The sequence below is a fragment of the Cygnus olor genome, chromosome 4 (genome assembly GCF_009769625.2).
Source record: "Cygnus olor isolate bCygOlo1 chromosome 4, bCygOlo1.pri.v2, whole genome shotgun sequence".
In the NCBI taxonomy this organism is placed as follows: domain Eukaryota; kingdom Metazoa; phylum Chordata; class Aves; order Anseriformes; family Anatidae; genus Cygnus; species Cygnus olor.
The window spans coordinates 41,997,995-42,013,067 of NC_049172.1; the positions used below are offsets into that span (position 1 = coordinate 41,997,995).

At 36.2% G+C, this 15,073-nt stretch overlaps 1 long non-coding RNA gene across 3 annotated transcripts in view; it reads left to right on the plus strand.

Moving 5' to 3' along the window:
• The first annotated feature begins 7,190 nt into the window (after positions 1-7,190).
• Positions 7,191-15,073, plus strand: part of LOC121070114 — an 88,151-nt gene continuing 80,268 nt past the window's right edge. For 2 of the 3 annotated variants that reach the window (XR_005819906.1, XR_005819904.1), the window contains exons 1-2: positions 9,217-9,323; positions 10,426-10,537. This is a non-coding gene — a long non-coding RNA (uncharacterized LOC121070114). Of the gene's footprint in view, positions 7,235-9,216; positions 9,324-10,425; positions 10,538-15,073 lie in introns of those variants that run through there. The other variant, XR_005819905.1, reaches the window with a different exon arrangement.

Consider the following 15,073-nt stretch of genomic DNA (forward strand, 5'->3'; position numbering starts at 1 on the left):
TGGTGTTGGCAATTTCTGTGGTCACATATTTGGTAGCTAATGCTTTTTATGAATTCCAGATTTTTCTTCTCCAGAGTAATTATGCCTCCAGAGCTAATGCTGGAAGACTCTCTCTCTGTCATGTTTGTTGCTTTCTCCTTGAAGATCACAGTTCTTTCTGTACTTAAACCACAGATACACTGGTGGGAAAACAACAGGACATCCTTGTAGCTACATCGAGTACATTTATCTGTACAAGTGAGCACACATTTTCCACAGAATATTTTGTTTTGTGCTATACTGTTCGTATATTGAATTGCTTGAAAGCTTCCATTGAAAGGACTCCTAGCAAGTGCCATTGGTTTGCTTAGGAAATGGATTTATTCCTCCTCTTTTCTAATCAGGAAGAGCTGTGTTCTAATATACGCTGTTCTAATTCAGTGAAGCTGGGCTGGTTAATACAAGCTAAAGATCTCATCCACTGAGGTCGTTTTCATTCAAGGGAGAAATGGCAGTGGCTGACTGCTGAGCAGGACAAATAAAACTAGCTGTTATAAAAATGTTCTGTGAATTTCTGCTTTACATTTGTGAAGGTCTTGCATGGGCCAGCTCTTTCAATGGCAATTCACAGGCAGGTGTCTTAGCAAGAGATTTTGGATTCTCTGAGACTTTGATATGGGGATATTTGTTATAAATCTAGAAACATACTGAAAAGTCTGCAGAAATGACAGAAATTGAGTTTACCAATATTTAAAGGAAGCAGATGATGAGTTGGTTGACCATAGTCTGGTTAAATACATGCAATGTTAAGTCATGCAAAAGTTGACGAGAGCTGTTTTTTTTTTTTTTGGTGGAAAACAAAAAATGGGTGATGGGAGGGATAGGTGCAAAGCTGGTGCCAAGGTGCTCAAGGAAGCTTTGACTTTAAAGAAGCCTTTTCTTTTTTCTCTCAGACTGTCTTTTTCTGACAAAAGTATTCTATTAGATAATATGTTTAGATGTCATTATAGGTCTGAATGTACCAAACTTTGTTTAATGAATGACCAATATACAATAGTAATAATAATTAATGCTGTGTATTTTAAGTGGATTTAAAGTGTGCTTGAATATAATTCTTATATCCGATCTGTATAGACAGGAATTCTAACTTTATTTTACTTTCTACTCTAATACTAGTGGAAAAAATCAGAATCCTCTTGAAAGTTTTTAACAAACACATTGTGAGAAAGATGGTTTTCATTTACCAGTGCCTATTTTCTTTTAGAAAGCTGAGCATATATCCTTGAAGGCCAGCTGTTTTCTCCTTCCCTATTGCATTAGTAAAAATTAAAAAAAAAAAAAAAAAAAAAAAGCCTTTATGCCTTGTTTACTGTATTTCTGGGGCCAGTTTCCCAGAATTTTCATACTTCTTTTTCATCTCTTCACAGAAAATACCTATAACCTTACTTCCTTTATGATGTGGCAAAACATTCAAATATCCTGGCTGATTTTTATGAGGTATTTCTACCTATCCTTTTTTTTGTTGTGTTAAAATGCATCTTTTTGTCTAGTAATTACCAAGAGGATTTGCATTCTGAGAGTACCAGACTTTTCTGTGTCTCATTGAATTAGACAGAAGCCACAGTGAAGAAGTGGATGATGATGATTCTTGGCTGTTCTATTATCTTCTTTCATCTTGACATACTTGGGGAAGGAAAGAGAAAAATCTCCTTTGCCTTTGTGAGAGTGGTTTGTACATGTATACACATATATAGCTATGAGAAACACTGCATTAAAGATAATAAACGTAGTGCCTTTACTTCTTTTGCTTGGCTGAAATTCATGTTTCAAAATCATTCACCATACAATGAAATTTCCCATTAGTGCTAGTCTGAAATAAAAGTCATGTGACTTACAGCAGTTTGGAGAGTTTAGGAAAATATCAAAACCAGTAATGCTGGCAGTCAACTTGGAAAATTTGCTGTGTGCATGTACTGGTATGCCTGCCATTGGATCACTGAAAGAGAGCTCCTGAAGCGTCAGTCATACTGTCATGTTGTTGTAGTCCTTTTTATGTCCCTGTCCTACAGATGATGGACTCCCACTTACAGTTAGGGGAAAGTGCCCCTCATCTTTGAAATCATCTCTACTTCAAGTGCTATGTTTTTGGTGAATAAAGGCAAGGTGTGAAATTCCCATCTTTTGAAATCCATTTTGAAGGTGAAGAAAAATTTTTGAAGGGAAGGAACGTATTTTCTAGAGCAATAGAGAAATTGTAGGATTATTGTTTCCAATCCCATTACATCTCTGGGCAGACGGGTCCAATCCATGAAGGAATTTATTTCTGTTTTGTCAGGAAATCTCATCTGGATTTAGTCTTGATATGGAACATTGTAATACAAGAGATAGACAGGAATGAATTGTGATGGCCGGACTAAGATAAAAGGTAAAAAGAAAAACAGAGTACATTTTTATAAGTAAGCAGGACAGAGCTGTAATGAGTAAGTGAGAAGAGCACAATAAGGGATTTGGAAAATGCATTTTGTGGAAAGGAAAACTTCTATTTTAAAATACTTTTTATATTACATTATATATTTGGCAGAAGTTATGATTCTTCTAGCTTTAATGAGAATACAAGCCAAAGTCCAGAGTCTCTGTAAACTAAGTATCAAACCTTTGCAGGGTTTCCCTTCTTTATTCTTGCTCATTCTTTTCCTTGAGACTCCCACATGTTGTTCCTTTTAACATTACTGTTCTGCCTCTTGGATCAATGATACCAAAGATCTCTTGCCACTTTGTGCCTCTCAGACGATTGCTTGTGCTTTAATATTGATTTTTAGCTTTATAATACTTCACAGACACTAATTAATCTTAACACCACACTGTAAAGGAGGTAAAATAATTCAGTGATGTTGTTTACAGATGAGAAATGAAAGCAAGGGAAGTGGAACAAATGGTTCAGAAAGGCAGCACAGTTGAGAATAAAGGTCACCTCTATATGCAAATCTGCTTGGCAATCATGTAATTAGAACATATTGCACATGTTAAAAAGCTATTTTGATTATTTGCTCCTAAATGTAATTTTCGCTCTCACTTTTTAGTTCTCATTTGGTTTAAAAGAAGCAGGAATGAGCTTATGATTAATATGGCAAATTTTAAGCAAAATTTAAAAAAAAAAAAAAAACGTTGTTCCCTAGAAAGGTTTCTGACATTTTTCCAGTCGTTTTGAGACCAATTTAAGATTCTCTTACAATGTAAAGGCTTTCTTAATTATTATACTGTTTGTTTTGCCATGCGCTGTACTGCATTAAGTACAACATTCCCCTCAGCTATCTCTTGGGGAAAAACAGTAACTGTTACGAGAGAGCTATCTACTGAACCACATTGTAAGTAATCTCTGCTCAGTTTAAGTAATTCTCCAAAAAGTTTAAACAAGTGGAAAAAAAAAACAACAAAAATGGTATTGTCAGAGAAATAATCTTTAATAAAGACAGTATGGTCTGCTAGTCAGGAAATAAAGTATATTTTTTAATATATCACATATGTAAGAAGGCATCTGCAAAGAAAAAAAATCCTTCTCTAGCAACTTACTGGAAAGTGAAATGCCATTCTCACTTTGTTAGCCTAGTCTTTCTTAATTAATATATTTGCTAGAGGTTTATCAGATCTTAACAACTGATAGTGATGCCCTTTTATGTAGAACAATTTTTGTTTTAAATAGTTAACTATCAGACTATGTAGACTTGATAAATCTGTGCTGGACATACTTGAAACGTATACATACTGAACAGATCTGTTTTCCAAGGGTGCAAACCATTTTATTCCTGTCATTTCTGTTCACCTACAGTTTATGTTTGGAGTGACAGAGCTGTCCATCCACTGCTGAGGGAGAGACTATCAGAACTTATTTTTAAAAAAGATTTCTTATTCTTTTGGTTTGACATATTTTAAGATTTTTTTTTTGTATTGCTTTGAAAGAACTGTAAAGCCTTTCCCTTCCTCTCTCCACTCCATTTCCCCAGAAAAAAAAAAAAAAACACTCTTTCTAAATTACAAAGTCATTTTGCAGCTGAAAATAGCCCTTCCTTCTCAACAACTCTCCCTTTCCCCCTCCTCCCAGTTCTTCCCCATCTCCACTGTGTTTTTAAACATAGGCTTGAATACCTGCCAGCTGCATACCCAGCCCTCAAAGAGCAATCTGTGGGTGAAACCATCTTTCTGCCTTAACTTGTAACCAGTGAGGAAAAAGATCCTGGAACAGTGGAGGACATTTCATATTTTGAGCCTTATTATTTAATTTAATCTCCTCTTTGCTACTTGGCAAGGCAGCAAATCCACCGAGAACTGCTCATGTAAGATGTTTTCTAACTCACTGTGGTTAGAAAGAATCAATATTGTGCCCCTGGAGGCTCAAGCTGAGAACGCTTTTACTCCATAATCTCTGCTAGGTCCAAATAAAACAACAACAAGAATTTCGAACTTGCTTACAGTAGTTCTGTTGGATCAGTAAAGCAGTTTGGGTGTAGACAGCTGTTTTCCTTTCAGGATGCAGGGGGGTAGAGTCATGGAGTGTGAGGGCAAAATAATTCTGTGATAGAGGTTATTAGGGAAAATTTATCTTAATGGAAAGAGACAATTCCAAACAGAATGGAAAAGTGAGTGATTATGGCTGTAGGTGAACTATCAAGGACAATAATCTGATAAATTTTGTTCTTTGTTGCATTTGGATGATCCCAACGAACAGACTTTGTGCACTTCATTATGTTGGGTTTAGTCTAGCTATGTGTGATGGACAAGTGATTACACTCAACAGTGGAATGTTTCCACCTGAACAAATTCCATCAGTGATAAACCAGTTCAGCTCTTCACTGGTCTGTGGCTCATGACCATTGGAAGTCACATTCTCTGCAGGTTCAGTATGACAGAAGCAAATGAGAAGTCAAGACAACCATGTGAACCCCTTTGATGGGAACTGTCCCATAAGTATTGTACAACTCTTCATCTTTAACTCTCTGCAGATGTTTGGGCGACAACAGCAGTACACATCCACAGAAAAGTCAGAATGTATATGTATGTACTATAAATGAGAAATTTCTTATAGATGTTAGAATTGTACCACATTAATAGCCTTGAAAAGGTATTATTCTGGCTTGCATAAATGTACAAAATAATTCAAATGGATTGAAGAGGAGAGGTATTCTCTAAGCCTTACATGCACCACTTTCTATTGGCATGATTTTAGTTTGCACAGGAAAAAACAGCTCAGTTTGCTGTGGCTCCTCAGCTCAAGAAATCATGCCTGCTGGGATAAATGAATGATTTTGCCAGTTTCTTCCAGTCTTTTTTAGAGGGAAATCATAGTCTAAATTCTTGAGTGGGTAGACATAGATGATTCCCAAATTACTGTAGTTTTTATTTTTGTAAGTATGGAAGAAGAACCTTTTTGTCCTGCAACAAGGGTTAAGGTCAGATGGTCTAGTGATAAAGCCATTTCTTAACTCCTTGGATATTTGAAAACATTGATAGCTCTTCAAACTACTCATGTGTCAGCAGAGAGATGATTAACAAGGAAAGGTTAAGTACTGCACGGATAACATCATAGAAATTGATAGAAAAGACCTGTAAAGTCATCTAGTCTGTCTTCTTGCCAGCGTAGGATTATTCCCTACAGTGTATTTTCTAATGCTCCATTCACATTGTATAAGAGAGTCAGGAGTTTTATGGTTTTGGCCTTTTGACAGTAAGTGCACACTTTATGGAACTTACTGATTGTTTTAGAGGTCTGAGTAAGGAGTATTCCATGTTTCATTGCCTGACATTGGCGCAGAAGCATATTAGCAAAATTTGCTTAGAATTATGTAACATTTTAATTAAAATTGTTAAAATACACAAGGGCAAAGCTGAACCATAGCAGATGAACTTTACAGCTGTCATTTCTTTAACTGTAGACTATCATTTAGTTTTTCTAATAAACTGTATGATGTTTAAACTAAAATAGTCTCTTGGTTCCCCACCCCTCTCTCCTCTTTCCACTTTGATATCTTCCTGTCTTTCATTTCTGTCCATCTGGAGCTGGAATTGAATTATGGCATGTGATTTGTATTTCTCCCTCTGGACCATAACCTTCTTATTGATTCCCCCAGCTCCCAGTACTTACTCACACTCCTGCTGCTTCTCCACCCTGATTTTCTCCCGTGGTTTTGCTGGTTTCCTTTTTCTCAGTGGGCTCTTTTCCATTCAGCCTAATTTTCTTCCTTGGTTTTAGAAAAGGAATTTATTGGTTTGTAGTTAGAAGTAGTTAGGAGTTTTTCACTTCATAATGCTTTTATTTGCTCCCCGCCCACCCCCACCAAGCTAAAATATTGTCTTCTTGCTTCAACAGAGAGAATTAGAACTGCTTATCTTGCTGTGAAACGAAAAGACTCTGCTCCAAGTCATCCGGAAGTCTCTGGCAGTGAGACGAGGTGTTAACAGCTGCCGTGAAAGGGCTACTGAACTTGGTATTAGTACAGAGATTATTTCTTCCTCAGCAATGTGAATAATTTGCTACATTAATTAAAAATATATTTGCTTTCCTCAAGAAAGAGCTGGGTACACCCACTTGCAATTTTGTTCCATTAATGGAACAAAAGAAAGCAAAACTGAAACAGAATAAGAAATTCTAGAGCAGAATACTAATGTGTTGAAATATTGCTTTTGACTCTTAAAAATTACTCCTGAAATGGACACTTATTTTTCACGCACAGTGTTTAAGTTTTGATTTCTCATCCTATCAAGGCAAAAGATTATTGTAGCTTTCAGCCACAGTGTAAATCATCTTGGTGCTCTGCTGTTGGAGTTTTCATTAAAAAGATGTATTTAGACATTCTAGAGAGAATGCACCCATAAGGAGTAAAATGTTTCAGGTATAAATTATAAGTACTTCAGCTTACAAAGGAGAGGCATACTGCAGCTGCTGCAGGGAACTTCACAGAAGTCTCTGAAGCTCTCTGCTTGCATGCTGTATATCTGAGGATGAGTTTCTTAATAATATCCTATAAAAAGATGGGGAACTTTGTTCTAGGTGAAATTTCTCTGAAGTCAGAAATATATATTCACAATTACCCTAAACAAAAGCACGAAAATTTGGTATGAAAAAGACATGAAAATCTGGCATTTGTCTGAAGGTAAAATTCTGTATTAACGTTCCCACCCCCCCTTTTTTTTTCCTTTTTTTTTTTTTTTTTTTTTTCCTGGGCTTTAATTGGAGAGCTCTATGTCATTTTATTCAGCTCAGGTAGGCACAACACCCTGAAACCTTAGGAACACCAAGCAGCGCTAAAGTTGAAGTGTTTCTGGATTTTGGTGGTGCTTATACCTTCGCTATGTATGTGCCTTCCTCCTTCTGTAATCATATTAAAGATTCTCCCCAGCCCCCAAAACCTCAAAACACTTGTTAAATATTGGAAGAAACTGATCCCAGAAACACAATCTTGCTCTGGGTGCAAGTATTGCTCATGTGGAAGGAATTAAAACAACACTTTACATCCAACTTCTGATAAGTGAATGATTACTTTTGTTGTTCCTACTCTAAAGCATCACTAGCTCTATAAAGCTACCTCTATAAAAATCCATGCCCTCTGTGAAAATAGATGGTAAGTAGAGCTGTAAGTCGTATTAGTTTGTTGCTTATAGCAAAGAGGTAAGCATGCTGTTGGGTTACTACTTGAAAAACAGAAAAAGCTCTATGGCTTGGCGTGAAGACTCTTTTCTGAGGAAAAGGCAGCATATATTGTTTTATTACCTCACAGATTAATGAAATTTAATATGACGAATGCCATACTGTGGTGACAATGTAGCCTCTATATTCATAAAATGGCACTTTTTTCAAGTAACAGCTCCAGCTCAGACCTTGTGCTTTGGATTTTTTAGAGATCTAAGCCAAAGTGGCTTTTAATGGGGGGAAGAGATTGTTTTGATTAAACAGAAGCCAGATATGAAATTAAAGAAAGAGTTCAGAGGTTGCTATTATGCTTTGGCAAAGACATTTCCTTCAATTTTTAGCTTTTTATTTAGAGACAGCTACACTTTTTAACACTTGCAGTCTTATCTGCATGGAAAGGCTTAATATTTGAAATAGCTTTTAGGATTTATAGAAGGAAATACAGCATGTTTTCCTTTTATGAACGTTAAAACTTCAGAACATGCCCCAATGGCTGGCTAATTCTATCTAATTCAGTATCTCATTTTGACAGCTAGCAACCTCAAATATTCAAAGAAAAATGCAAGAATTCAGTTTTATTCGGGTGTGGCATACTCCATCCCCTCTGTTAGGTCTCATCCTGTCTAATTTTTATAATCACATTTATTCTTCTCCTGGTCAGGATTAGATTGTGCTTGCTGCCATAGCTCCAAAATAGGATACAACAGTTCAAGTGTCAAAGATGTGTTTCTAAGCATGAAGTGGCAATACATCCCTGGGACACCCACATCTTTTCCTGTTTCTCTTTCACATGAAGTTGATTAACTACAGTTCTGTTTTCTGTAGCGCTGGCTGGAGTATTTTAAGTATAGGCTGGTGACTTAAAAAAGATGTACTGCTAGTCTCTTCTGAAAGGATCACAGCTGTAACCCTGATTTGTTTAAAGCTGCTATGACTCCTAGTTGTGTGATCAGGCCAGGGATGTGGGGCAATTGTTTTCCTTCCAACTTTCAATTTCTAATAATTTCTAACAAAAATATAATTCCTTGCAGTAGGCTGCAAATCTGCAAGAAGCACTGTAGACTGAATGAAAAGTGATGTCTCCTTGAACTGAGAAGAAACTTGAGACAGAACTTAAAAAGTAGTATCAACTTTGGCCATGGCACCCATGTTCAGGCATGTGGAACATGGGACCAAAATTAGGCCAGGTGAAGTCTCCTATGTACAATTAAAATTTCCAACTGATTTCTCAAATAAATTGATATTGCAGTTTATAGCAGCCCTTCCTGACTTTTTCAGTAAGCCTAGAACAGATGGTAGCATTTTGGCAATTAAAAGATTTGTGAAAAGCAAGTTTTCTACTTAAAACCTGTTACTTGTGTCGTAATGTGCAAGAAGCCAAATGGTTCCATGTCATTTGTTTCACTTTTTAATGACTTGTGTCTGTTACAAATGAGCAGATTTGATGCCTGGGTAAAAGCCATGGCTAACAGATATAGGCTGCCTGAATTACCTCACTAATTGTCTTATGACTTAATACAGATAGCTTTACTAGTGGTTATGGCATTCCCTATGATGCAGTCCTGCAGGCTGGGAGAAAGCAGAAAGCTCCCCAGCACACCTAACAATCACTGGTAGATACCTTGCAGTGTGCATTGTTTGGAATGGGAGGAAGAAAAATATGGTATACATACCTTGTACTGTGTAAAAAAGAACTGTTTTGAATTTGGTTTTTGGTTTTGCTTTTTTTTTTTTTTGCCTTTAGTTTGGAACGTATATTGAATTTTTCTGCTGCCTTGAATAGTTGAGCTGCATTAACTGAATTAGAAAAAACTAGTAAATACTGGATTTGTGTTCCTTTGTGTAAAGAGACAAAATTGGCAACTTTAACAAGGAATGAATGGACATGGAGACAACTATCCACTTGTGCCTCCAAGGCAGTTCCTGCCGATAAAGATTGAGATTTATTGGCAGTTGAGGCATTACTGCAGAACCTTTTCTGGAGATAAACTCTTGTTGTCTTTTGACATTTTCACTGTTCTACCACTTTTCACAAACACATTTTAAAATATATTTTTAAAGATTATTTTAAAGCATGTCTGAAGGAGGACAAAATATAGTTTTTTGTGGAGAAAAACGACAAAGAAAAAAGTCAAAATGAGGTGGATTTGCAGATCCGTATCTCTTCAGAATCAATTTTGACAGTTGTGTACATAAAATATAGAAAGAAGCATAGGGACCTATGGTCAGTGACAGTTTTGTTGCACATCATAATGTTTTCTACTCCATTTAGCAGTAATTTCCTAAATGAATGGTGCTCTCAGAATCTGTGCTGAATGTAGCATGGAAGTTTAGAAGGAACTTTGTAAACAAAGGAAATGGAAAGTTTGGTTAAGATATTGTTGGCTAAGAGAAAAAGGCTTATTACCAGTCTAAGTTTGTTTTGGGTTCTTAGTCAGCTTGGAATTAAAATGTAGGTTTTCTATTACTGGAAATATAATAGGAAAACACTGAAAATTTCCTCTACATAGCAACATTGGAATTTAAATGTCTGTGATATTAGTCCCTGTTTTCTTTCTTTTACTTTCCTTTTTTTATTATTATTATTATTATTTTTTTTTTTTTTTGTATGAGTGATTAATTTTCTTGTTAAAAACATTGAGTTTTAGAACATACATTTCAAAGAACATGAAGGCTGGCCCTGGTTATGTATGTTTTTAAGCTAATGAACAAAAGAGTGAGTTATCTTTAAAGCAGCTGTGTCTCTATAAACCTTTTTTTTTCAGTGGCAAGAGTGTGAAACAACTAAACATTTAACCTAAAGTTGGTGTGGATGGCGAAAAAAGACAAGAGGGAGAATCACCCTCAAATCGCCATCCATGTGCCCACGTCTGAAAGGTAACAGTAAAGGTATACACAGCAGCAGGAATATTCAGAAGAAACCCATGGAAAATATAAATGGAAAAAATGTGTATTATTGAAAGTTCCATGTTATGGAATAAACAAACATTATACCTATATATATTATACATATATATATACATATATAGTGTGCTAGGAGCAAATCTCCATAAGTCCTACTTTACCATTGATTTGATCTAGAATAATGCTTCAAAGAGTGCGTTGTATTATTATTATTATTCTTTTTTTTTCAGAATACAATGTGGGGTACATGTTTTCATTTGAAGTTTCTCTGCCAATTGGTTTTGGGCTTAAAGGCTTGAAGGTCTTAATATACCTACCACTGGAATGCTATGTAGTCTTGATATCTGTAGAAGGGAAATGAATTTGCTAAATGAGAAAATGAAATCTATAAATGGGATATGCACATGCTCTAGAAAATAATGGGAGTTCTACCAGTGCTTAGAGCTTTACATAAATGCGTTCTGCTCAGATGCTTTGACATGGCTATGGGAAAAAGAGGATAGTAAAGAACACTGGTTTTGCCTTTTATTTTTTCTTATGATTAAAATACTGGTTATGTATATGTAGAAATCCTTTGAAAGGTGATTTCCATGAGTTTTGTATTTCCAGCTTTCAGGTACAGTCTATTAATCTTGACTATAGATTCAGACACAGCTTCTGGCAGGAGTTGTGATCTTTGTGGGGAAAGAGTAGTGAAATCACTGAGAAAAAGGTATGTGATTAGCCATCTGCTTTGCATGGCATCACTGTAGAACCAAGACTTAATGTACTTCTCCATGTTACTTTTGTATCAGAATTTGATCCTGGTATAGTTTGAGCAATGGACAGAGAATTGTGGAAGAATTCTACTTAAGCTGGTGGCTTTATGTTAGGATAAAAGTTTTTTTCAAACTTTTTAGAAGCTTGCAGTGACTCTTAATGTAATAAATTTTGTTAGCATGGAATTGCTCTTCCCTGACTTCAGCAAATATTTATTTCTGGTGCTTGACATTTAATTACTCTTTTCCCCCTTTGGTTTCCTAATGGTAGATTGTGTTTCAATCACTCGTGGGAAATTCTAACTAAAGTCATTAGTGCTATCACATAAACACTTAAGTATTGAAATGACTCTTGAAAATGGTATTTAGCAATTCAGAAAGTTTACTTTTTTAAGAAGACAAATGTTGGCTGTATGATCTGAAGAAAAGAAACCAAGATTCCGCTTTCATTGCCACGTATCCCACGAAGGACTGAGGCTTGACGTAGTTCATGTGGTCTGCAACTATTGTGAAGCCATATGACAGCCAAATAATATGAAAGCTAAATACATATGTACATACTTTATTTTCACTTTGCTACAAAAGAGGCCTTGTTTGCACCTTGAAACAGCCTTATGACTCTAAGGGGGGATTTAGTCAATCTATAAACTATGCTAAATCATTTCCCAAAGAAGCTACGTGAAATGGTAATTGTAAATAAATCAGACTTTGAGGACATGCTAGCACTGGACACTTCCCTGAAACAGAAGTAGGACATCAATTTGCAACATCTAATCATGAGTTTGGTTAAAATTTACAATCATTTTATTGTTATAGCTGTTTTCTTTTTTTTTTTTTTTTTTTCCTTCTCCCTTCCTTCGCTGTCTCTCTTCAGTCCTCCATTAATAGCTCTGACAAATAGAAGGCAGATGTGGCAAATCTTTGTGTTGCTCACAGGATCTTCTGTCAGGAGTCAGGAAGTTTCATATCCCTTATGTGGTTCTCCTTAAATATGGGTGGGTTCAGCCTTACCTACATTAACTAGTAGTTTGGTACAAGAAGAACAGATTAGTACACTGAAACAATTGTTGCTGAGGCCTCTGTGTATACCTGGTTTGTGAGTTTGAGGGTTTAGCTTTGTCCTCTAGAAAACAGTTCCCTACCCCTCATGTGGTCTGAAACTTCCCAAAGGACAAGCCTTTGGCTTTGTACCCTTATGTCTTTAGCTGTGTTGGGAATGTGCTTCCAGAGCAGGGCTTCCTGTTTGACTTCATCAGAAGGGAATATAGCTCAAGCTCAACAAAAGTGCTCTAAAGACTGAACCAAAGTATGCAAGTGTGGACAGTAAGGGGCTTTACCTGCAAACCACGGTATTGCTGCAAGCATACTATAGAGGCAGGGTTGCACCCCTTCCTCCCAGGAGGAAAAAAGAAGCCTGATAATATCTGTAATTCTTTTTCTCTGCATAGATCACACATCTTCCTTTTGGTAGAGAAGTGGTTGAGAGGTAAGAAATTTTGGCAGTACTAGATCTGTAATTCCATTTAGCTATTCATGTGATCTCTTTCAACTAAGGGCCTGCTTAAACTTAGAATTAATATTTTGTTTGCATTTTTGTACAAATCTAAATTCTGTTTGCTAGAGTTCCCTTGAGTAGGGAATAATCATGGCTATTTGCAGATTTATTAGTAGTCAAAGCAGATTTTGAGATGGTGAATCATGGCATTCATCCAATATTGATGCCTTCTGAAAGATATAAAAATTAGCAAAACTCTAGTGGGCATTTAAATTCTTCACTTTTTTTCGTTTTTCTTTTTTTTTCTGTATAGCTTTTAAATTCTCTCTTTTCCCTCTGAACTCATATTGAATCTTCATTTCAGAAAAACAATGTTAATTGACAGTCCTGGTTTTAAGCTCTTTATCCAGAAACCATTTTCTCCGTTTTCAGAGTTCTTTGTTGGAATTAAGCTTAACCAAAGCTAGTGATTTTAAGGTAAGAGTTAAAAATAAATAAATAAATAATCAGGATCTACTGGGCACATTATAATCTTCTTTTCACAGAACCTCATATTCTTGTTGAATTGGCCCATAACTCAAATTAAGTTTTGTCATCGCTTTATCTGTGGGAGTGTGAGAACACGAATGCCAAGGAAAGGTGGCACTGGCTGGTACTTGTTGCTTCTAGGTCTGATGTCACAAGGGCTGACAAAAAAGGAGTGTTTTTTCCTTTAAGAGGTGCAACTTTTTCTCTAGTATGTATTGTAATTAAGACCTGTAGGCCCTTACAAATATTAAATGGAACCTTTGGGGTTTAGCTGTGTTATCTGTATGAGGTATTTGTGAGTGTTTTTGTCTAATAAGCTACGGAAATTATCTAATCGATCAGTGTGATTGGCACTGTTTACACTCAAAGGAAAATTGTTTCCTATATCCCTCCAGGAAGTGCTTTTGTTTTCTTTTTTTTTTTCTTTGCTTAGATGCCCTCTTTCATCTGTTCTTCTCCTTATCTCAAGTGATCTCTATTGTACCATGCCTAAGGCAAGACAAAGGTGATGGATGAGGACTGGTGTTTTCATCTGAAGACCCTCAGTTCAGTCTTTTCCACTGCCTTTCACAGGGACAGGTTTAGATCCAGATAAGATTCAGACTGTCTTGTGGGTCATATGTACGTTCCAGTGTAGGGGTTTGCCTCTTGTTAGATGTGCCTGGTCAGCTGTTCTCCAGGCCTGCACTGCTAGCTGGGTTAAATATTCCCTCTGCCCCTTTATTTGAAGTGTTAGTTTAAGGGCGGATTATAACAGTGTGAAGTGGCACAGCTGACTTAACTCACTGCATTATAAGGCTGTGGATGAACAACTACAGACAGGAATGTGCAAAAGCTCATACTTGTATTTTTCTTTGTATAACAGAATGAGGAAAACTTGTTTCTTCTATGTCTTTCTTCCAAATATACTCAGTTCACGAGAGTTATAATTCATCTCCTACTCTTGCATTTTACAAACTATTGCTTGTAGTAATTGGCTAATAGAATGAAAATAAAATACTTCCTACAGGCTGTGTTGTGTATAACAAATGATGTATTCTTCAGCTATAGGTGGAAAATATTTGAATCTCTTAATCTCTCAATTAAGAACGAGCAGGTGTTTATAAAGAGTATATGAAAAAGCTTTTTGCTACTGTGGTTGAATCACATGTCTCTTTTGAAGGAAGAGTTTAGATGAAAACATCATTAGGTATTCAGAAATGTTTTTTCAGATAAAGAGTTTCTTTTAGAGCTAGACAACTTGCAACCCAAGGCATCAGTACTGTTGTGAGCTCCACCTAAGTTCCACTTGTACTGAGTTTAAGAAGCAGACACTGCTGAAACATAATACAAGTGAGATATAAAAATGAATTAAAGGTGACTGTGAAGTACATAGAGAGGTGGACTGCATCAAGGAGATCATATTGCCATTCATATGTGTCCAGAGATGTAACCATCAAAGATGGTTAACTTTCATCTCTCACTGGTTTCTTCTCCATCTTATTTTTTTCTTAGCCAAGGCAACAGATGTTTCTCCTGGGAAATAGTATAATGGGTAAAGAATGGTTTGGGAAATAGATTTGGAAGAGCATGTTGCGTGTTTGGGAGAGCATGGAAAAATAAAATTTCAGATGGTTAAGTGCTTATTCTACTTGTATTTTTCCAACTGTGAATCATTTAGCATCTCGATCTTGATCTGACAGTCCTTTTTGTGCAACTTCAGTGGCACTTTTGGGTGTGAAAAGAATA